The sequence below is a fragment of the Alligator mississippiensis genome, chromosome 7, assembly GCF_030867095.1.
Source record: "Alligator mississippiensis isolate rAllMis1 chromosome 7, rAllMis1, whole genome shotgun sequence".
In the NCBI taxonomy this organism is placed as follows: Eukaryota; Metazoa; Chordata; order Crocodylia; family Alligatoridae; genus Alligator; species Alligator mississippiensis.
Window position 1 is genome coordinate 46,430,065 of NC_081830.1, and position 24,522 is coordinate 46,454,586.

A 24,522-nucleotide genomic window follows, 5' to 3' on the forward strand; every position below is an offset into this window, starting at 1 on the left:
AATTGTATTCTGGTAATTTACTACAAAATGACTGAATGGAGGATAGAGACCAAGGTCCTTAAGAAAATGCAGAAGTTGTTTAGCAGGAAATTGTGTATGACAAGGGCTCTCACAGAAAACTTTACTAGCTTCCCTTTTGGCTTTTGAATATGCACTGGAAGTACCCCTTTTAATGTTTTTGCTTGTGAGCTTGCTTAAATAATTACCTAGCAGAGAGTTCTAGTCTCCCTCGTGTGTCACAAATGATACAGAGTCAGTGTCATGTTATAGGCGTTGGTCTTAAACATGTATAAGAAGTGGCGAAATAGGCTATAAAGATGTTTGTGTTACCAGAGAGTGGGTAATGCTTTGGTGTGCTTCCAAGATACATAGATACATATCAACAAAGTCACAAGAGTAGATCTCATAAGAGGGAGAAAAGGGAAAGCCAAAGAGTTCATCGGGGTCTCTCATTTGTGGGGGTTGGCTGAATTTACCCAACAAAGATTTTAGAAACAATTTTACAGTTTGGCACTTTGCAGGGTTCAATTTTGTTTGTTCTTGGCACTCCTTTCTCATAGAAAATGTTGGTATATCTATTTTTTTTTTTTTTGGCAGTACACCAGGTGGGGTACCCCATGGCTTTCTGTTTCTCTTGGAGGTGCAGTTTTTATGTACTGTGTAAAAAAATAAACTATGTTAGTTGTCTAAGCAAAATGCCAGACTTCATAGATTTTAGTCACTCTCTCGTGAGGTTCTGTGATGATGCAAATTAGCTTGAACAAAGGCAGGAGCAGTATCTCAGGTTTCAGGTGGTCATAGTTGCTTCCTTCTTGGCCTAAAGTGGGTGAGCATTCAGTCCTAGATTTTAATTTTTTTTATTTTTTTTATAAAACACAAGCTTTAGGACTATGAATCCTTGTGTTTTTACACAAGGTTCTCTCAGGATTTGGTGATGAGTTTACCTCTGAGGGACTACGTGGCCTTTTCCTTTTATTGTGTCCATCTGCACTGTCCTGCTGCCCCTGACAGGTACTGCTGCTGTCAGAATTGCTGCTCCAGCTCCAGTGTCTTCACCTTGGAAAACAGCATCTGCCACTTTTTCTTGGCAGTACCGGGCAGCAGTGTGGGGTCCTGTGTGCTTGGCTCTGGCCTGCTCTTGACCAATACTTGGGGAGACAGGAACACGGGGAAGGGGTTAGAGGGCCAGGGCCAATGCGGGGCCAATCACACGTGGGGGGACTGAAGGCTCCCTCCCCCTTGGCTGGTGCTGGGCTATACTACCCAACTACATTGCGATGGGCTTTGGGGCACCGATGGGTGGCTTAATATCCCATGGCCAGGCCCAGTGCTGGTACAGCTGCCTTGAGTCACTAGACATGGCCTGTGCACCCTCTGCTTGCATGTAGCCAAGCTATCTCTGGCTGTGGTCCAGCAGCCCAGGCTCCTCATGTGCCACTGACAGACCCCGTGACCCCTAGGCATGCCCCATGCCTTTCTCTGCACTCCCTGACCAGAAATGTGCTCATTGTTTGCTCTGCCCCTGGCCACTTTCCCAGCATGGCACCTGCCTGCCACCCATGGGCCCTGGCACAGCTGTGCATGTAAAGGACTGTTCAGGCTGTTGCCCAGGGCAGGCTGAAAAGCATTTACCCAGCGAGTCACGTTAAGGCACCTTAAGGTGTGCACGTGTAGATGTGCACATAAATCACCTTAATGTGCCTTTGGCTAAAGTGCATTAAGTTTAGGCATGTTTTAAATTCATGTGTAGATATGCTCAGTTTCAAACATCCTCTTTTCACAAACTCATGTCAAGGCTTAACTTCATATACATGCTACAATTCTGAAAAAAGGCCCCAGACTTAAAAAAAAGTTCTCAGAAAGATTAGAATTCCAAAACACAGTCCAAACTAGATGTAAACAGATAGATACCAGCCTCCGCATAAATAGAAGAGTACGTTTGAAAGACGCACACGCGCGCGCGCGCACACACACACACACACACACACACACATACATGCAATGTACCTTGGACCACAAGGTAAAGACCTAGAGATATACATTTGTTCTGATTTTCCATTTTAAGGTTGGGGTTTCTGTTCAGGAGGACAAACATAGTTATACTCAGCTTTATGATTTTATGTACTGCCTTTATATTAACACAACCACACAAGGGCATAAAATTAAAGGTATCTATTGTTTAAATGAATTTTTTACTTTGCTGTGGTAAAATTGCATGCAGTATCTGCTGTTTTCCCATTGGACAGGCCCTCTATAATGACGTCCAAAAGACACAGTAAGTAATGATGGCATGTTCAAACAGAACAAAGAATGTATATTTAGATATTTATAGTAGAAATGGTGAATACATACCTGGCTTTGTTCTAAAGCAGATTTGCCATCAGGAAGAAAGTGTTTTCATGAGAAAAATTAGTGGTGTTTACTATTTTCCCATTGGACAGACCCCTCTATAATTAAGACCAAAAGACACAGTAAGTAAAGACAGTATACAGAAACAGAAAAGGGGTGTGTGTGTGTATGTGTGTGTGTAGTAGAAATAATTGTTAGGGTTCACAGAGCCATTATTCCTAGTGGTTAGAGCCAGGGGTGTTACCAGCACCTGTAGTAAGGGGACAAGCCAAAGTCAAACCAGGGTTCACATAGCAAGCCATAGGGGTGTTACCAGAAGAGTATGTCAGGAAGTGAGCCAAAGTCACACTGGGGTTCCAAAGTTTGGGGACTGGCAGGAATACAGGAGCAGGCACCATGGAAGCCGTCCAGGCAAGTGCTACTCACAGTCTGTTGAGCAGCAGGGGTAAGGTGCTGAAGAGCTCCTTAAAAGCAGCCCTAGAAACAATCAGTAGGCTGAGGCAGTTTAATTGTCTGGCTGTAGTGCAGAGGCCTTACAATAATTAATACATATCAAGACTTGTCCTTATGCAGATAGACCATGCAGAAAAAAGGTTTTTTCTGACCCAAAATGTGTGTGTGTGGGGGGCGGGGAGGCGATTTATACTTTGTTGGAGGGTTTTTTTCAAGTTTGATTGCATCTGGTGCCTAGGCCTTTGATTCCATTTTGTATATTTATGACACCTCTCTGATTTGTGCAGTGGTTCTAGTTTGCACAGGTTGTAGGTTTCAGACTTTGATTCATCCCTGTAGGATCATTGTGATGTATTGGTGGAGTCTAACCTATTCAATCCCATTGGGGTACCACAGCAGGTAGGCCTATTATAATGTTCAATGGTGAAAACACCCCACCCTGCTGTGATTAACAGGCCTGATTAATTGGGGTGGCCGCCCATCAACATTTTCCACAGACTTTTCATCTTTCCTCAGACATGTTCTAACATGCCCTTTTGAGGGGACCCTGTTTACTTTCATTTTGAAGGATAGGTGACAATACACTGCCCCATCTAGACCTTTTGTAATGTTTTAAATCAATAGAATCCGCACCTCTTCATACTGCCTACCCCCAGGTTTGATTCACCCTGCTCCATCCACACACACACCCCTGGCCCCCCATTCACTTCAAGAGAGATTGAATTAGTAGCACATGACACCAGTGAGAATGCGTTTTAAAACAGTCTTTATTTCCATCAAAATTTGTACAAAATGTACTGCTTTTTCTAGTCTTGTACTAGCTTATACTATATACTAACTAGACTTTTCTCCTAAGTAGGGTGTTATAATTTCTAGTGCCAATTAAGGTTTCAATATAGGGCACCAGAGGCTTATCCTTCTTATTGATGATCATGCTGTATAGAGCAGCATTAGGGTCTTCAGCAAAATGAACAGTATTTAAAATTGCTGTAAGGCACAGACAATTCATGAATAATCTATTGCAATAACAGCATTTAAAACACATACACAATTCAGCACAGAGCTCCCAAATTGTATGGTTTATATTGTCATTTGATCAGTTCCCACAGTCATGACTTCCTTGCCCTGGTGCGTCTAGGAGATGACCCATGCAGTCTTCAAAAAATCTCTAAGGCAGTATTTTATGATATGCCATTAAAAAACACATGCACAAGAGCCTTCATGAGTCTTTTATGTTCTTGATACAAAACAGGTTCAGTTAGTTCTGTTCCTAACTATCTTCTAAAAGCCACAGTATCATCAACTTCTGAAACACTGGGCCTCTGTTCTTTACAAAAACAGCTTTTCTTCTCCAGTTCCAGGACTACAGGACTGCTGGTGTGTTGTCTATCTGGAGTCATTAGAAAGGCTTCTTCTAGCTCCAGAGGTATTTCAAATGAAAAACTCCAATTAGCAACTTTTAACCAGCTCATAGCCAATTCCTACATCACCAAATTCCCTAAAGGGCCCACATTCATGGTTCAAGCCTCTCACCAATGACTCCGCTTCCTCCTAGGCTAGGGACAGACATTACACACAAACCAGTTTAAGTGATCAGGAACTGGTTTAAACCTGTAACAGAATAGATGTTCAGTGCACATAAACCAGTTTTAAAATGGCTGAAACTGGTTTGAGATAAAACTTGTTGAATGTAGTATCAGACTTATTTGGGTCAAACCAGTTTATGCAATGTTTGTCTGTCCCAGACCCCTTGCTGGTTTAGGATAAAACAGACACCCCCAGCATCATGGCATGCTCTCTGGGCTGGGTGGGGCTCTCTGCTCCACAGCAGGGCTAGCCCCGCCTTCCTGCTCCCTGGCTGCAGCTTTGGCAGAGACTTGCAGGTTGCTTCCCTCTCTCCCCCTCATCACTCCCTGCTAAGCAAGAATTTCCCCCTCCCCTCTGCCTGGTGGAGAGGTATCTGTGTATTAACTAGCAGACCACATGATGGCTATGGTCCATGCTGTGACAAAGGTAGAATCAACACGTAGCTGGTAATGTCCCTCTGTTGTTTTCTTAATGGGGTGATAAACACTGTGTATGGGGTGATAAACACTGTTTTCAATTCCCTGCTGGGCTAATCAGAGCATCCTTCCAGGGCCTGACCTCACCCCCCCCCCCCCCCCAGTACTGTAGAAAGGAAGGGAGGGCTGCTCTAGCACCACTTGGCTTCTAGCCTGACCCAATGCTCGCATATGCCTGCATTTCTGAAATGAAAAGGGAATGTTTATCCACCTCCAAATCGATTCACGCTTTGCAGGTTAGACTAACCTACTCAGGCTTTTTGAATATCTTTCTCTAGCCCTAGACATCTTCTTCCCACATAGGGTCCAGTATGAGGCACCCCTCTTCTGAATCCTCAGGATCTGCTCTGGGAGTCTGGGCATCAGACTCCCTGGCTTGCTGTATGTTTGTGCAGGCCAGGCTCTGGTGTTCAAGCAACAGTTGTGCTAATCTAATGAATCTTCTTCATCTCGGAACTGCCTAAAAAATGGTAGAATTTTCTCATCCGGCATATGGCAAGTCTTGTTGGTCAAGCAAGAATGAAGGGTCCTACTGGTGTAGTGTAAGAATCCATATTGGTCTCTGTCTGTGTTAGTGTGGTCTGGACACTCTGCCTTTGAGGGTTCCCAACAGGGGTTGGAAAATAGTCTGGGACTTCAAGTCTAGGTTCCACCACTGTACTTGCTCCAATTGGTTCAGTGCCGCTTATGGGGAGGTCTGATGCCCCTGAAACCCATGCTGATTGGCTAAGGGAAGTGGGGCATGTTGTTAGAAGGGTGACAACCATCCATGACCTAATAGGTCATGCCTGTGTCTCGTGGCCTAGAAGGGGACTCCTGGGGTCCTGGGATGGGCCATGTGTCATGAGGGTAAGCCTTCCAGAGGGTGATTACTCCCAGTCAGGGGGTGGACCTTCAGATGTCATGGACCATGTGATGATGACAGGGTCTTCTAGCACTAATATGGCATTCAAGATGGCCACCACGATGGCGGTGAGAAGTGATATGGGTGGAGCTTCCAGTGTCACAAATCATGTGATAGGTCAGGGGCATCTGGGACCAAGATGGCGACCAGGGTGGTGGAAAGGGCCGGTAGGTTTTGGAGTAATTTGGGTGGAACTACCAGAGTTAGAGACCAGGTGATAAGGATGAGGCTTTTGGAACCAAGACAGCAGTCAAAGATGGTGATCCCTTCCAAAGGGAGTGCTTCTGGGACTAGGGAAGGAACTTCTAGTAGCAAAGATCAGGGGTTAGGAATGGCAGCCAAGATGGTGGACAAAAGGGCAGGACACCTGTCAAGAGGCAGGACTTTAGTTTTGACAAGAGTCATACCCCTTATAATACTCCCATGGGAAGAACCTAAAAGGATTGTGGTGTGATGTTCATAGATTCATAGATGTTAGGGTCGGAAGGGACCTCAACAGATCATCGAGTCCGACCCCCTGCGTAGGCAGGAAAGAGTGCTGGGTTCAGATGACCCCAGCTAGATGCCTATCTAACCTCCTCTTGAAGACCCCCAGGCTAGGGGAGAGCACCACCTCCCTTGGGAGCCCGTTCCAGATTTTGGCCACTCTACCTGTGAAGAAGTTCTTCCTGATGTCCAGTCTAAATCTGCTCTCTGCTAGCTTATGGCCGTTATTTCTTGTAACCCCCCAGGGGTGTCTTGGTGAGTAGAGCCTCACCAATTCCTTTGTGCACCCCTATGATGAATTTATAGGCAGCCACAAGGTTGCCTCTCAATCTTCTCTTGAGGAGGCTGAAGAGGTCCAGGTGCCCTAGTCTCTCCTCGTAGGGGTTGGCCTGCAAGCCCTTAACCATATGAGTTGCTCTTCTCTGGACCCTCTCCAGGTTATCCACATCCCTCTTGAAGTGTGGCACCCAAAACTGGACGCAGTATTCCAACTGCGGTCTGACCAGTGCCTAATAGAGGGGAAGTATCACCTCCTTGGTTCTGTTTGTCATACATCTGCAGATGCACGATAAAGTGCAGGTAGCTTTGCTGATGACTTCATCGCACTGATGACTCATGTTCATCTTGGAGTCCACCAGGACTCCGAGATCTCTTCCTGCTTCTGTGCTATCGAGCAGGTCATTTCCTAGGCATAAGTGTGCTGGACATTTTTCCTTCCTAGGTGCAGCACTTTGCATTTCTCCTTGTTAAATTGCAGTCTATTGTTTTCTGCCCATTTGTCCAACCTGTCCAGGTCTGCTTGTAGTTGTTCCCTGCCCTCTGGTGTTTCCACTTCTCCCCACAGTTTTGTATCATCTGCAAACTTGGACAGAGTACACTTCGCTCCCTCGTCCAAGTCACTGATGAAGACATTGAAGAGTATCGGTCCAAAGACCGAGCCCTGCGGGACCCCACTGCCCACGTCCTTCCAGGTCGATATCGACCCATCCACCACCACTCTCTGGGTATGACCCTGTAGCCAATTTGCCACCCACCGGACTGTGTAATCATCCCAGTCACAGCCTCTTCATTTGCTCACCATTATGGGGTGGGATACCATATCAAAGGCCTTCCTGAAGTCTAAGTAAACGATATCTACCCCTGTCCTGCAGCCAGGTGTTTTGTAACCTGGTCATAAAAAGAGACTAGATTAGTCAGGCATGATCTACCTGCTATGAACCCATGCTGATTTGTCCTTCCTCAGGTGAGAAACAGGGTAATAGCCATCCATAACACTCTGATATAAGAATCTGGCTTCAGGTTTACTTCAACGAGTTTTCTTTAATATTACTTTATAAAAACATTTATGATTGTTGTATGGCTAATGCTTCAAGGACCTGATCAAATTCTCATTGAAGTTAATGGGAATCTTTCTAGTGATGTCAGTGGGTTTTGGATCAGGGTGTTTGTGTAACTGTGCAGTAGATTTATTAATAATTTAAACAAGTATCTTTCTAACTTAAAAGAACAAATTAGCTTTTAGTTTTAGTGGATTTGTAGCAAGGTTAAAATATGCACAATGTATATTTTAAATTGTTTTAACAATATCTTTTGACTTCTCAAAACTTCATGTTTAAAACAATCCTGTTATGTGTTTTGAGTATACCTAAGAAACGAGTTTCTTTTGCGCTCATGTATGCATAGTGGGAATGAATGTTATACTCTATGTATTGTTAGGCATGCATGATCATAATTTTCTAGTGTCTAATTTTCCTCCACTCAACACAGAATTTGTTTTCTTATGTTAAATTAAAATGCAACTCATAATTACATCCTCTTGTTGACTGCATTTCCATTGTGTGATGCTATAAATCAACTACATCAACATACCACAGTATCATGTAAAATGAGCCATAGTGATCCAGAGACAGTTAATCAAACATACTAGGTAGTAACTAATTTGAAATGCTCAGATGAAAACCCTGAAGTTAATGGAGACTGTTTTGTTTGTCTATTATTGTTTCTTTTTTCTAACCAACAAAGCAATGATAAATCTGTGAATAATGTTGTGCAAGTTACTGAGCCAATGTCTGCAGTTGTTGCTTGGGTTCTGATCCTGCAAATTTATAACATGCATAAAAACAGTCACTTGTGTAGTCACATTGAACTCAGTGGGACCATGCAAGTGTAAAGTTTCATGGAAGAATAAGTGATATATGAACACAGACTCCATGCTTCCTAGAACAAAGAGCTCATTGTACCTATTCTTACTTCCACTGGAAAGTTGGTGTTAGCTGCAAAGAGGAGCAGGATCAGTCCTATCAAATTAAGAAGTTTTGCTTTAATACTGATTGTGAGAACTTTGCATAACCACATTTTCACAAAAATGAATAAATTTATTAACGGCTCTTGAAAAATATATTTTGTTTGGTTAGCACTAGATGCAAAATTCTTTGAAGTCAACAGAAATCCTTCTAATGCTTAAAGGTCTCTGAAAAGTGTTAGACTGATGAACGTGAAAAATGGATTATATTTAAAACATCTTAAGATGGATAGCAGCATTTTAGATTTCCAGTATCTTCCTGCCATTATTACTTAGACTTAATTTGGAGAGACAGAATAACATGCAAGTATGAGAGCAGTAAACTGTCAAACATACTGAGGTACAGAAAGCACTGTTAAGATATTCCAGCAATGTTAACTCTATTCTGTATGATGCCATGCAATAAACCTGCGATTTAAGCATATTCATGTTTATGTAGACAGAACTGATTTTTAAAGATAAATTGGGTTTTTTATTTCATGTTCTTCCCTCATGTAATGTGAAATTTCTTGCATTTTGAATCACTGTTCTTATAGTTCAAAGTTACTTTTCAGATCCACCAGTTTAAAAGAAATAACAGGGTTAGTAACAGCAGCAGGAGTCAAAGAATGATTTATAATATGTTAATTGTTCACTTGCTCATTACCCTAAATTCTGAGGATTTTCTCCTATATTTCCTTCCTCACAACAAGATATTTAGCAGACTTTACTGATTCACTGAAATGTGACAGGCCATGTTGTAAGCACTTCTGCTATGGCCTCAAACTTGTGACCTCTGGGCTGTCAACCTTAGCACCTGCACCACCCCACTCCCCTTCCCTGTGCTAATTAATTTTCAAATCAGTAATGTAGCAACAACTCTGAGCTTATTGCACTGACGTGTGTATGTGCATACATGTGAGTCAACATGTATGTTTATTATTGATTGATTATTATTTTCCTTCTTGCACTGGTGAATTGAAAGAAAACTGATATCATATTCAAATATCATAAACAATATGCCTTTGAATGATCTTTAAAGTAGACAGAGAGGCAGATGGTTAATGGTAAAAAGAAGATGCATATAAATGAAATGAGTTTCCAGTGACTTGGAATATTTTTCAAACAATATACTTTTGCTTCAGTACAAAGCAGGAAACATTCAATACAAGGCAGGATACTCGTATGCAGCATGCTTACTTGACAGGAGTTTTAAAATATTGTTCCTTACTCTTACTCTTAAAGCATCTTGACATTCTTATGGGTTTGTTATCATGCTGGACGTGCTATGATTTACTAAGGCCCCCTCTACACGTTATACCAGAGGTGTGATAAACCAGGTAATCACTCCTTAAGTTCAGCCAAATACTGGTGTGATCAAACAAGCAATAAGCCACAAAGTTATTCCACAAAAAATGTGTAATAACTTGTAGCTTGTTTTAATCATGCCATTCATTGAACATGTGGCCAGGTGCTGCCCTGTGGTTGGGAGCCCCATTAACTGAGTGACTCCCAGCCACAGGGGTGCCCCAAATGCTGCCATTCCCAACACTGACAAGGGTTGTAGCAGTGGAAGTGTTGTCAGCTGTGAAACTTGCAGTGGGGAAAATGCTGCCACACCTATGAGCCTCCCCAGCTGCAAGACTTGCAGGAGGCAGTGCCTTCAGCTCTAGGGCTTGCAGTGGGGACAGCAGGGAAAACATTACCTCCATTGCGAGCCTGTCAAGGAGCAGATCTCACTGCGGCAGCAGCATTCCCCTGCGCTGCCCCCTGCTGTGAGCACCACAGCTGACATCACTGCAGAGCTCTCAGTGGGGCAGGGAGGAAAATGTTACCTCTACTGGGAGCGGTGTGCATTCCTGGGTTTGTAGTGGTGGCAGCGTTCCCCTGTGCTGCCCTTTCTGGGAGCCCCACAGCCCCATGGCTCATGATCACATGGATCCTGATGGGCAGGATCTCCTGGGAGGCCAGTCTGAGGGGGAAAGGAGTCCAGGAGAGCTGGTTGTACTTTAAAGAAACCTTACTGAAGGCGCAGGAACAAACCATCCCAATGTGCAGGAAGAATAGCAAATGTGGCAGGTGACCAGCTTCATAGATTCATAGATTGTAAGTCCGGAAAGGACCTCCGAAGATCATCAGGTCAGCCCCATGCACCAAGCAGGAAAGATAACTGGGGGTCAGGTGATCCCAGAAACATGACTTTCTAGTCTCCTCTTGAAGATTTCCAGGGTAGGCAATTGCACCACCTCTGGAGGGAGCTTATTCCACAGTCTGGACACCCTAACTGGGAAGAAATTTTTCCTAATGTTGAGCCTGAATCAATCTTCCAGGAGTTTGTGGCCATTACTCCTGGTTTTCCCCTTGGGTACTCTGGTGAACAGTTGTTCACCAAGCCCTTGATTTACTCCCCTAGTATAGCAGTAGGCTGTTACCAGGTCCCCTCTTGGTCTTCTTTTCCTCAGGCTGAAGAGTCCCAGATCCCGCAGCCTTTCCTTGTAGCTAAGCTTGGCTTAGCAGAAAACTCTTCAGTGAGTTTAAACACAAAAACAAAGCTTACAAGTGGAAGCTTGGACAGATGACTAGAGAGGAGTATAAGAATAGTGCTCAAGAAGCCCAGGGGTGTGGGGGGGGGGGGGGCAGCAGTGCAGGGAGCCCCAAACATGCAGCAGGCAGCCCACATCAGCCTCCACCCAGTGCACAAATCTGGGTGGCATATGTCCCTCCTTCCAGAATGCACACAGCAGCAGGGAATCAGTCCCCCTGCTGTACCCCAGAAGACCAACCTGTGGCTCTGTCCTGCTTCCCACTTGGGCCCTGCGGCCATACATTGCCACCCCAGCCTCAGGCCCCACATAGCACTCTAGCTGGGTAGTGCCCCCAGCCCTATCCAACTGTCTGCCTCCCTCCCTCCCTCCCTCCCTCCCTCCATCACTGTGGAACACTGAATCCCCAACCCCACCCTCGCCAGAGACTTGGCTACATACCTCACCTTGCCTTTTGTTAATAATGGGCAAACATTCATCTACAGAAAGAATTTGTTCTGTATTTCAGAAAACATAAAAAGATAAGGTTTAAATTTCCTAATTTCATCATCTTGTTGCTATTAAGTCTTAACATGTGAAAAAAGGCCAGGTGTTACTGAAATAAGAGTGTTTCCTTAAAATATATTTTGTCAATTTTAGCTTGTCAAAATCAAAGTACTTGTCCTTCACTGAAACTGAATACATTATTACATCTTTCATTTGTTTGAACATTGCTTGTACTTTTCTCTATGAAAAAAATTGCACTTTAGGACATTCCGTTATCATGGTGGGCAATATTTTTTTCTTAAATTAACTTCCGGGGTCAGCAACCTGTGACCCAGGGGCTGGATCCAGCCTGAAAAGTCTGATCTGGCACAGCGGACTGATGGCACCGAGCTATGCCATGTTGCCCATTCCCTTTGCAGCACAGTCTACTGCTCCTCTGCATCTGTACATACCTTAGCTGCAGAGGGGATGGGCATCAGCACTTTGGAAACATAGGCAGCTGGCTGCTTTGTGGGGAGACTTACAGCCTGTGGCCAGGACTGGCTTGCAAAGGTTGCTGATTCCTGGCAGATCCCAGAGTATACCACATCTAATGTATGGTTGTTTAAACATAGTTTCCAGCTCCTGTTATCAAATTGTTGTGAAAATGTTCCCATACAAATAAATAAGCATTTCCAATATTTGCAGACTAGAAATTTGCTAAATTAGATGCTAAATTTAAATAAGAACTCAATTGTGTTTTAAGTGGATCTTTTTATTTACTGCTTTTGCACTTAAAGGATCTTTGTCCAGTACATACAACTACATATAGCTGAACAGTTCCAAACACTTTACCAAAAAGACCAGGCAGAGCACACAAGACAGTAACGGTAATATCTCCTGGATATGTGAGTCTTTTATACATTATTGTAGCACTGTCTTAAAAAGAGATTCAGAATAAGAACAAGCTATATTTTTAATTAAGGCAATTGCTTTAGATCAGGGGTTGGCAATTCCTGGCATGTGAGCCAGAGCATGGCACTTGAAGCCATTTTGCTCAGCACACCACAGCCAGCTCTGGCTCTGGGTAGGCTCCTGCCGCTAGCTATGGAGTCCAGGCTGCTCACAGCAGGTGGCAGAGAGGCTACAGTCCCTGCTGCGAGCAGCCCGGGCTCTGTGGCTGGTGGCAAGGGCCCGCCCAGAGTTTGGGTTGTTTGCAGCAGGCAGCCACAAGGCTGCAAGTGGCAGCACCAGGGTCCAGAGCCCTGGACTGGCTCGTTGCTGGCAGCGGCTGCATGCACATCAGGGAGCAGGGTGAGAAAGGCCAGGGCTGTGCTGCCACAACAAAGATTGGGCTCCTCATGGCTTCCCCACCATCCGCTCCTGGCATGCCAACATCTTCCAAGTTGAGGTTGGGGGGGCAGGGGTTGGCACTGAAACCAAAAACATTGTCAAACCCTGCTGTAGATTAAATTATTTTTGTACTGACAAGGGCCAGAATAATTATTAGTAATATTTTCATACAAACTAGGAGCCTAAGAAAATGGACATGGACAAACCAGCTGAATGTTGAACAATACTACTGAAAGAGAGGAATGAGAACCTTAGATTGCCTGAAGCAAGGAATATCCTAATCAAAAGGAATGAAAAGAAAATTTAAGATCAGGCTACTGTTTCTGGATTACTAACTTTTTTTCTCTTTTATGTAGTTAGTTTTTTAATCACAAAGCAGCTCAGTGAGCGTTACTGTCCGTTTCTGACTGATTGTATTTTGCTCTATTTGTTAAAAAGTAAACTGCTTTAGGACAGCCACGTCTTGGTTCTTTTTAAAGAGCCAGACATTTTTAACAACAGAAAGAAAAGGATGTGATAGGAATAGTTGATGCCCTCTTCCTTTGTAGGTTATATGACATGTAAACCAGCATTACTATACAATGACCTACAGTGTATACAAATGTTCACCACATCAGGTCTATGATCACACTTAAATCTGTGTGATTATAGACAGGAACCAGAGTGTACAGATGTTTGCCAGTGCCAGAAGCCACACAGAGAACCTGATGTAAGTAATTTGAGGGGGGGGGGAATGGGGAAGGGGCATATGAGATCAGAGTGGGCTAGTGGGTCTGCAGAGGGCTGGCAGGACTGTGGAGAGGGTTATCCATCAGAGGGTGAGAGGCTTAAGGGACTAAAAGCCCAGACAGGGACAGAGGGGCAGGGGGAAGGTGGGCAAAGGAAGAGTGCAGTCCCAGGGGGAGTGGTTGGGCATACCCAGCCCGTAGGCCATGCTCTAAATTAATGCAGATGTTTGCTGGATCAAGATAACCTATTCCAGACCTAATTTAATTCATCTCCTCAGGTGAAAAAACTTAGATCAGGCCCACCGTTTTTGGCATGAGTTAAACCCCCTGAATGTCTGCAGGCATGGGCAATTAGATTGACCTATCCCTAGTTAGATCAATCTAAAGGTAATGTCTGCATGTACCTCTAGCGTCTAGCTGGCAAATAAGACTATGGGTGTTGGTAACTCTGACTGATAAGACTGGGCTCAAAATACTGGAATTTTTCAGAAAAGGTCAAAAGCAATTAAATGAAATTAAGCACTTAGAAATTTAGGGTTCGTATCAGGAAGCATTTTCTATCAATAAATTATTTTAACCTATGAACTAAATGCCCCGAAAAAAATAGCAGATTCAGCACTAGGGCTGTATGCAGCTTTGTTAGCCAATTCAATTCGGAGGAGGTTCGGTCTGATTCAGCATCCAAATCTCCAAATCCAAATCAAATCGAGAGACCCATTAAAAGGTTGAAATTGATTTGGAAGCCTCCAAATTGATTTGGAGAGATTTGGCGCCGATTCGGATATTTGGCCATAAACTAAACAGGCAGCAGTCCTTGACCACGCTGGACAGAGCTGGATAGAGCTGCCTTCAGCTAGTAAGTCTGTGAGGAGGGAAAGGGTATGGCGGGGGGGGGGGCAAATCAACACGCCCACAAGTGAGGGATTGGGGCTGGGACAAGCTGCCCAGCCGGGGTGGGGAGCTCCCACCACTGTGTGCTACTGCTCCGGGAGCTGCTCTTCAAGTGGCTCCTACAGGTAGTAGTCCTTGACCATGCTGGACACAGCTGCCTCCAGGTGGTAAGTCTGTTGTGGTGGGCAGACGGGGGAGGGAAGGGGAGTGGGGCTGGGACAAGCTGGGGGACATGGAACTTGGGGAGGGGGGCTCCCACCACTGCATGCTGCAGCACACTGCCATTGCCAGTCTTGGAGCTGTTCCTCCATTGGCTCCTCAGGCAGCTCTTGCCACTGGTCTGGGAGGGCATGGGAGCAGGCGTGTGCCTCCGAATCTGTGCAGGGAGAGCTGGGCCGAGAGAGAAAGTTTTTCCTAATATCTAACCAAAACTTCCTTTGCTGCAACTTGACACCATCACTCCTTGTTCTGCCACCACTGAGAAAAGTCTAGTTCCATCCTCTCTGGAACCACCTTTCAGTTAGTTAAAGGCTCCTATCAAATCCCTACCTCAGTCTTCTCTACTCCAGACTAAATAAGCCCATCTCTCTCAGCCTCTCCTCCTAAGTCCCTTAATCACTTTTGTTGCCCTCCACTGAACTCTCTTGAACTTGTCCACATGCCTTCTGTAGTGGAGGGACCCCAAACCAGACACATTACTCCACATATGGCATCCCCAGTGCTGAATAGAGGGGAATAATCACTTCCCTGGGCCTACTGGCAATGCTCCCAGAACAGCTAACAGCCCAGTATACTGTTGACCTTCTTGGCAACAATGGCATATTGTTGACTCATATCCAGCTTATTGTCCATTGTAACCCCCCGCATCATTCTCTGCAGAGCTGCTGTTTAGCCAGTTCGTTCCAAGCCTGCAGCAGTCCATGGGATTGTTCCATTGTAAGTGCAGCACTTTGGCTTTGTCCTTGTTGAACCTCAGGAGATTTATTTTGGCCCAATCCTCCAATTTGTGTAGGTGACAATGAATCCTAACCCGACCCTCCAGCATGTCTACTACACAATCCAGCTTGGTGTCATCTGCAAACTTGCCTTGAGTGTAATCCATCCTATCTTCCAGATTGTTAATCATTGTCAAATCATTCAGTTTTCTGAGTTAGTTAAATCTTTTCCTTGTTCATTTGGTTTGCTAATTTTAAAATACAGACACTCCTTGAAATCTCTAGCTGGCATTTGTTTCTGCAAATGGATAGAAATCACATAAACAGCTAAGGAAATCTTAAATAAGAACACTTTGCACTTCAGTGGTGCCTTTTATCTGTACATCTCCATGCTTTGTACAAACAAATTAATTAAACCTCTTAGCACCTTACAAGATAAATAAAAGATAAACAAATGGTAACAGTGCTGTGGAACATGATCCTCTTGTGCAAAATAATTAGATTTCAATATGTATTTCCCTGCATATATGCCTGCTTTAATTAGTAGGGCACACTACTAGATACTGGGATGCCTGGATTGATGTTGCTGTATTTAATAGAGCAACCATTGTAGGCCTGTCACCACTAGCAGGCCTAAAAATTCCTGTCCTGTTGAAATCAGTGACACTATTCATGTGACTGAAGCAACTCATGTATGTTTGCAGAATCGCGTTTCAAAATTTTAACACTGTCAGGAAAGGCTAATTTTCAGGCCTTGATACTGATGACAGTGTACTATTAAATAAAGCAGTATCAATCCAACCATCCCAATATATAATAAAGTTTGCCCTACCAATTAAAGTAAGCATATAAGCTGACAAAATACATGCTGACATCTAATTAGTTTGCATAACGGGATCATGTTTGCTGCACCGATACATCTATGATTTTTTTTTTAATCTCATTAATCTGGTCAGGTCTAATTTTACCCTCCTTTGACATCTAATGCACTGAAATTATGTTTCTGTTTTATACATTTTAAAATAGAAGTACTTACTATTAATTAGCAACTTTTATTAAAACAGAGTTTCTTTACATATAATTTTCTATGAAGACTTAAGAAATTAATACCACATCTATTTTTTCTCTGTGCCTTTCCATCATTTAAACTTGTTGTTAGCATGAGATCGGATGCTGAAGACTTTACTCTGGGCCATATCCCTCCTGAAAGAACTATAACAACGTTATGTATTTATAATGTGATGCTACTCTAGATTCTTATTAGTTTATGTGCCTGTTTTGTTGACTGCTGATCTTGCTTGAAGCTGTTAGAGCTTGAGGGTGTTATATTTAGATGTTCTTTTAGTTGTGGTTCTGGAGTATTATTTTAAGATGAAGATCGCTTTTTAAGGGTATGACTGGAGGTTTATTATAGCGCTGTGGTGTCACTGGACCCCCCAGCAGCTTTGCTTAGTCTCTCTGAGTACCTGTTGAAACCAGCCCAAGTGTGGCTTATAGAGTAGGGGGAAGCCTGAGCATACTCTGACTTTGAGACTCCAGCATTTCAGTCTTTGATCTTCCCTGGCTCTCCATAGCCCTACTCCAGTTCAACTTCAGCAAACAAAGTACACTCCAAATACCAAACAGCAAAATAGTTTCTCTTCAGGTAGGTTATTCAGTTGGGGGTACAGGCCATAGAGCAAGAAGTCCCTGTCTTCCTCCAAAGAGTTAAGCTGTTCTTCTGGCCCCAGTCCAAACCACACAGCTCTGAGCATTCCTGATTTAGCTCAACATTTCTTTTTCCAATCTGTACAGCCCTTGACTATGCGCAGGTAAATTCAGCTGTTGCTCCTCTTTAAACTTTCCCTGACCACTACTCCCACTACCCTCCTTTTCAGCTTCCCCATTCATTGTGATATTTATTTCAGGCTGCATCTCTTGATGTCATCTGGTTGTTACTTCCAGTTACACCAGGGGTGGGCAAAGTCTGGCCCATGGGCTAGATCCAGTTGTCAATAGACTCCATTTCCCAGCAGCCCTGTTCATATATCTGGGACTGGTTTCCATGGAGGTCCCAGCAGCAGCCACACTGTGATAGCGTGGGGTCAGAATTTCCATGGCAACTGTTGCCAGCAGTTCTGGCAGGCAGCAGCAGTGCCAGCCTCTTCCTGGTGGGGGGCCTGAGCAGGGGCAGAGAGGGGAGCTGTGCTGTGGATGGGAGCAGGGTAGGCTCAGCTGCCACCACCTGTGCAGGGCAGGCAGCAGTAGTGGCAGCGCCACTGGGAGGGGTTACTATGGGGGCTACAGGGAAGTGGGGCTGGCTATACCCCCCTCCCCAAAATGCTGTAGCACCGCCACTGCTGCCTGGGCATGTGGCAGGATGTGGAGCTGCTCCGGAGCCCAGCTGGGATCTTATGGCAGTGACAGCATGATCCACAGCCAGGGCAGAGCTGTGATCTGCAACTTCTGGCCTGGCTCTAGTCCATGCTGTCACCGCTGCAAGGAGCTGGGGAAGAGCCACAATCTGCTGCCTGCACGCCCCTGCCTGGAGCATGCAGGCTGCAGGTTATGGCTCTGGATCATGCTTTCACTACTACAAAATCCCAGCCAGGCTCTGGAGCAGCTTTGCACCCTGCCATGTGCCATGCCAGTGCTGCTGGGGCCAGTTCCACAGAAACTCCGGCCTTGTGCTATCACAGCATGGCTGCTGCTGGGGTCTCCGTGGAAACTGGCCCTAGCCATGCTGGCAGCAGCTGCTGGGAAATGGAGTTCAGCCACTGGCCAGATCCACCACTTTGCCCACCCATGAGCTGCACATTGTTGAAGGGTCAAGAAAGCTATTCAGTTCTCTGTCAATGCTGGAGGCCTATCTTATGTTGTTCATCTGGTAGACAGCTCCAGGACATAGCAAGGACTCCAATCGTTCTTTCCCTGTATGCAAGATCATCAGAAAAAATAAGGCACCCAACATGAATACATTTAATATGGAAATATTAATAAAATCTGTAGTCCACCACATATGGCTTCCCATGTCTTTCTTTTTCCATTTTCATTTACAATTGAGAAAACTGTTTTTGATCAGTAACATTTTTGAAGATTCTTGAGAATTTCCATATTTCCAGCTCATAAAAACACAGTTCAAAGCTTTTGAAAAGAGTGGGTTGAGGTAAACTGTGAAGAGGCATAGTTGGTATATAAGTTGACCAAAGTGTTGGATTTAGGATGTGTGTGTGTGCGTGCGTGCGCAAGGAATGGCCTGTTAACAAAAGAAAGTTACTGCCTTAGGTATGTTCCTACAGAGGGTTTTTTCTGCTTTTGAAAAAAGAAAAAAGCAGAGCTGAAATTTTTACAAATAAATACCAAAAGTAAAATCCTGGTTCAATGTAAGTCCATAAGAGTTCTGTCAGTTGTTTCACTGGGGTTAGGATTTCAACAGAAGCCTCTGTTGCTGCATCCAGATGAGGGTGTATGTGTGGTTTGCACACAGTGCATATGCAACTATTTGCCATGCTGCTAATTTGCAGCACAGCACTGAATCTTGATGCTGGGAGATCCTGGTGTAAAAAACAAAACAAAACAAAAAAAATGCTGCTAAAAAAAACCATGCAGCCTACACAGCAGCAGCGTGAACTGCCAGAAATGGAGCCTGGCCATAGGTAAGACTGCTGGGACCAGCACAGATGTTGGCTCCAGCCTCCCCTTCCCCACCCAGGTCAATTTGCCGTGCATCAGCGTGCATGTGCAGGGGAGTGCCATGGGACAAAAAACAGTGACTCAGCTAAGTGCCGCTGCTTTTTGTGCCTCAGGAAAGGCACAGCTCTGTACATGCATACTTGTCTGGACATGCATCCATCCATTGTATTCTGTCTCTTTGAGGACACAAGAGTTAGGACATATGAACAAAAAACCATGGAACTCCATATAATTTTTGAAGATCCCCTAAGAAATTTGTTTGGCTGAAATAATAATACTGGTAAATGCTGAAAATAAAGCTGTGTTACAAGTATTGAAACAAAACAGTAAAACCTCCTCTCAGATACCACAGGCTAAATTTGGATGTTGGTCACAATTATAAATCCCACAAAAATCAGCAGATTTGGATGGTTTTGGACCAAATGATAGTTGCCTGTCACTTGGGGCCCAAAGTGGCTCCTAGTTTCTATTATGTGTGTGGCAGAGCACTAGTTTTGCCTGCCACTTTAAAAGGTTTAGGCAGCCTGTTGAACAGCTGGCAGGTGTGGTCAGGCCCAATTAGGTGGTCACATGACCACAAGGGGGCCACCTGATTGATTGAGGGATGGGTAGCCAGGGTATAAGCCCAGGCCCTAGGTGCAGAGCCAGCAGTTACATCTAGGGAGCCAGTGAAGTAACATCACACAGCCTGAGGAAAGCAGCTCTTGGAACACCTGGAGGATAGGGTAGGAACTATGGGGATGGAGGAGGTTCCTTCTGGTACTGGGTAAGACCTAAAATGGCACCCTGATGGGGTTAAATGGTGTGGTGGGGCTGTCTGTGGCAGGGCAGTCTCCATGAAATGCCACACCTGTGCCTCCCCAGTGAAAGCTGAGATGGGGCACCATGAAGCCTCAGCCTCCACTGCCTTGTGGGTACCTTATGAAGGGGAAAGGCTAGGAGAGCACATCCTGACAGAAAAGCAGAGGGCCCAGGTCCACTGAAGCCTGAGGCCCCAGGGTCAAAAGGCCCAGAGTGTGAATGAGTGAGATAGCCTGAAGGGATGTGTAAAGTACAGACAGAGACATGACCCAAAGGACTGTGTGGAGAAGGATGAAGTGGTTGCGGCCCAACAAAGGGCAGAATGATAGAGCCCCAGTAAAGGGGTGCAGAGTGAGTGTCTTGGTTTAGTAAGGGGCCGAGGAAGTAATAGTGGATTTGGATGGCATCTACAAGGCTTGGGACATGGTATTAGGGAAGGTTCAGAGCTGTGCATGTGGTGCTAGTCATCAGGGCAACAAATGGGCAGACTCCCATAGTTTAACAACAATTATTGTAATATCAAAGGCATGGCAGGTAAGTAAGGGCAGACTGCCTTAGGCAGGGAGTGGACCAATGATATGCATAGCCTGAGGGTGGAGCTTGTAGTTGTCCCCTTGCAACAATGCACTATTTTATTTTACAGCCTTGAGTAGATTGGATATTGTAAAATATAGCTCGAGCCATTAAGACTAGTTATCCAAAGAGAATACTAGAGCTGCAGATATTTAGTTTATAGAAGTCTTTAAACAAGATAACAGATTTAATAAGTTAATGTAAACATCAATATTTAGACAGACATCGGTCTCTACTAATGATGGTGTTTTTTCATGAATCAAAAAGAAGTTTTTAAATGAAATTTATATGGCAATATAACTTAGAATTAATGCATTTTGCCATGGTCTGCTAGAAAGAATTTAATTTCTACATTACCTATTGATCTTAAAGAAAAATGGCCACCACTGAGTTGTCATCGTGTTAATTGGAACAGCAGTGGTAAAAATCAAGTGTACTGTTATGCGTGCCCAGAGCAAAATGAAGCTGCAAATAAGAAGGTAAAATAACTATTTAAAAACATTATTCATTAATGTTTTTGATTTTTATGTATTTCATAAAAAATACACATTAATATCAGGCAAATTTTTAAAAGTGGCCTTACACACCTAGTTGCACATCTTCAATTTTTATACAGTTGGTATTCTCATTTATTTCAATGTAGTTACACAGATTTTGAAAAATTAAGCATTGCTTAAGACTCAGGGCCTAATCCTGAAATAGTAATTTCATGCACATATTTTTGTGCACACACAAGCAAAGGAAATAAATTTACACATGCGAGGGTGCATCTACATGTGTTATTAATGCGCTTTAAGCTTAAAGCACAGTAAAATAAGGTGCAGTTAGTTTTCCCTGGGAGCATGTCAATGCATGCGCCTGTCAGGAGCAAACTTGTTCTTGATAGAAGCAGTTTACAGTAGAGCTACTCCTGCCCTCCTCTGCCCCCTTACTGCAGCCAGGTGCTGCTCCAGGTCCCCCAGCTACTGGCACCGGGTTGGCAGGGGGCACTAGGGTTATGCCTGGGCTCCAGGAGAGCTTTCCACCTCCAGGACAGCTGCCTTCCAGCCCTGTGGCCCAATTGGCAGAGGTGGGAGGGGACAGTTCCCCCACCCCCTGCTGCCTGGGCTGACCAGGAACAATTTGTCCTGGTCAGCTGTCTACATATGCACTACTGCACAGTAGCTACTGCATGGTAAATCTACCTGTATCTGCAGGTTGTAGCTGTTGACACTGGATTTGCAACCCGGTCCTGATACCTTGTTCTGGGTGAGCACAACCTTCAGACTGACCACAACTCCATCCAGTTGATAATAGGCTAATTTTATTGATACACAGTGATACGAAATAAGAGTAATTCAGGCAAAGCAAGTAAGATGATTACAGAATACACCAGAATATTTCCCAGTCCTGGGGTGTTAGCAAGGTGAGCAGTACATCTGACTGGTATGTGAGCACCGCCTTGTGGTTCTTTGCTTGAATGTCCAGTGTCAGCAACTTTGGAGGTTGGGAGCCAATGCCAATTTGTTGTTATGAAAACTCTTCCTTTTGTATTTTTTCTCCTCTGATGACTTTTCATTTCTGGGTAGCAGTGATTGGTTTCATTGTGGTCACCATGCTATCCAGGTTCTGTTTTGTCAGCCAAAACTATATGACCATCAACTCATCACATGCACACATCTTAATTTGGTTATTGCATTCCAAACTGGAAATCCCAGGGACTTTGCAGCTGGGCACTGTAATGTGGTAGCAGGCCTATCTTTGTTATGAGTTTTCAGGGAATGGTATGGTACATATTTGTAATTTCCCAGGATGTGTATGCCTTCTTGTTTGTTGGTCTTGGACACAGTGTCTGCCTTGAAGGCTGTGAAACTTTGTCACAAACAGGCATGCAGAAACCAATTAACCCTTTCGGTTCCCCTGGACTATTGTTCTAATGCAATATCTATTTTACCTATAAGCCAATTACTAAAAGCAAGTCTCTAAATATCATTTTCAAGCCATCAGTAACCAACTGCGCAGTAAACTAATTTATTGCTCAATAAATGCTATGTATGTATAGATGGTAACGTGCCAGAGTTGGGTAGAAGCCATAGATGTTTACTGCCATATGGGACTATATTGACTTCTGTTGGTCTCTAAACTTATTCTTTAGTTGGACTGAGATTAAAGTTGTCATCTTGTCACACTGTTGCTGAACTTTGACAATTGCATCGATTTCTAAGGAACCACATAAAAAAACCACTTGCATACTGTTTTGTATACAATTGATGGTGGTTATTCAATAATTAAAGTGCATCTTCTACAAACTTCACCTTCCAAATGGTTACATTATGGCTTTCATTTCCACAAAAATTTACTCCAGCCAGCCCCCTGTACAACATGCCATATGTAAAATGCAAAAATTCTTATGCGAGCCATTAGATCCTATAGATATAAGAACTGCTTCCTTATGTTGTTGGTCAAATTACTTTCGTTAAACCACCAACTGTAGTTTGACCTCTGATTCCTTCATTGATTCCTTTTGTTTTGTAGACTTTCCACCAAACAGCAACATAGTAACAGCCCATCTTTCTTCTTACTCTTGCTTTTCCCCTGGAACAAATGTGATGCGACTTTAAATATAGATTAGAGAACAGTATTTACAGTATCTTTTGACTGTAATATATTTGAGATTCATCATTTTATTATAAACTGCTGTTCCACAAAGCTTTAAAACTGACATGAAAAAAACTTCGGAATTAATGTCTTGCCAGGCCCTTACATGAGACCCCAGAATGAAGATTTTTCTAGGTTTTACAATAGCTGTTAGCATGTGTACTCTTTACTTCCAAAATTTGAAAAGAAATAATATATTTTTCTCCATTGTGGACATGTCCAGAAGAGGCACATGCAGGACCAGAAAAATGTTTCCCACACTGCGAATTTGGGGGGAAAAATTAGACCCTTGGATATCCAGGCATCAAAAAATACCCTGGGTTAAAAAAGCGGGGCAGGGCATGGTCCTGTACCATGCTCTGAGGCAACCCGGGAGTCTGTCTTCTAAGAGAAATGCTCTGGTTTGTGGCCAGAGCATCTCTATGGTGCTCCTGCTGCCCCAGCACATGGGACATGAACCTTTACCATGATGGGGCAAGCAGAAGTGCTGCAAGGATCCGGACCCGGGAGCTGTCACAGGTAAGTAGGGACACAGAGGTGTGGGGGGGTCATGGGTGTGGGGGGCCATGGGAAGTGGCAGGTGGCATGTGTGGTCTGTGGGTGGGTTTGAAGAGGGGCTCAAGCAGGGCCACCACACACCTGCCCCCTCCTGCCTGCCTGCTCCCCATTGCACCGGTGGCATCAGGCAGCGTGTGTGCGCCCTGGCTGTAGCCACAGCTGACAGTGATGCGGTGCTACAAGACCAGGCTTTATACATGCTGAAAGGAGCCAGCCTGGGTCTTGCAGCACCATGTTGCCACCAGCTTTGTACATACTGAATGGAACAGCTAGTGCATCACAGCATGTTGAGCCAGGGCAGAGCAGCATAGACTCCAAGGGATCAGTCTGCCAGTATGGGGCTGCTGTACCCTGGCTCAACATGGTGTGGTTCTGGGAACATGTGTAAACTCTGAACCTGGGAGCAATAAACTCCAGCATGAACTGTGGCAGAGTCTTTTGCTATGTGCTAATTGTATGCCTAGATGCACCTTGTGAAGAATAGTCCTTAAAGATCATCAAGCTACCTTCAAAAAGAGCAAATTAAAAGCACAGTTGGAATTGGTGAATCAAAAAATAAATCAAAGCTCTCGCTTACAAACAGCAATTATTGAAGATGAGCTGGAAAGAATTTGCTGGCTGGGCTGATATTTCTTACAATACAGTTTTCTTCATTGATACAAAGTGATATTCTTGTCTTCCTCAAATAAATAAAATATGTAGGCTGAACCACAAATTGAAAATAAAACTAAACCTCCACCAGCTTGCTCTTTTTATTTTCCTTATTTAATGGTCTCAGCCATTCTCCTACTTTCCGTGTGATGTTATTACAGCCATAAATATTTGTAATG

At 44.1% G+C, this 24,522-nt stretch overlaps 1 protein-coding gene across 3 annotated transcripts in view; it reads left to right on the forward strand.

Moving 5' to 3' along the window:
* The window catches only part of CLSTN2 (calsyntenin 2), an 846,150-nt gene that overhangs the window by 463,289 nt on the left and 358,339 nt on the right, over window positions 1–24,522 (forward strand). The window lies entirely within an intron of this gene.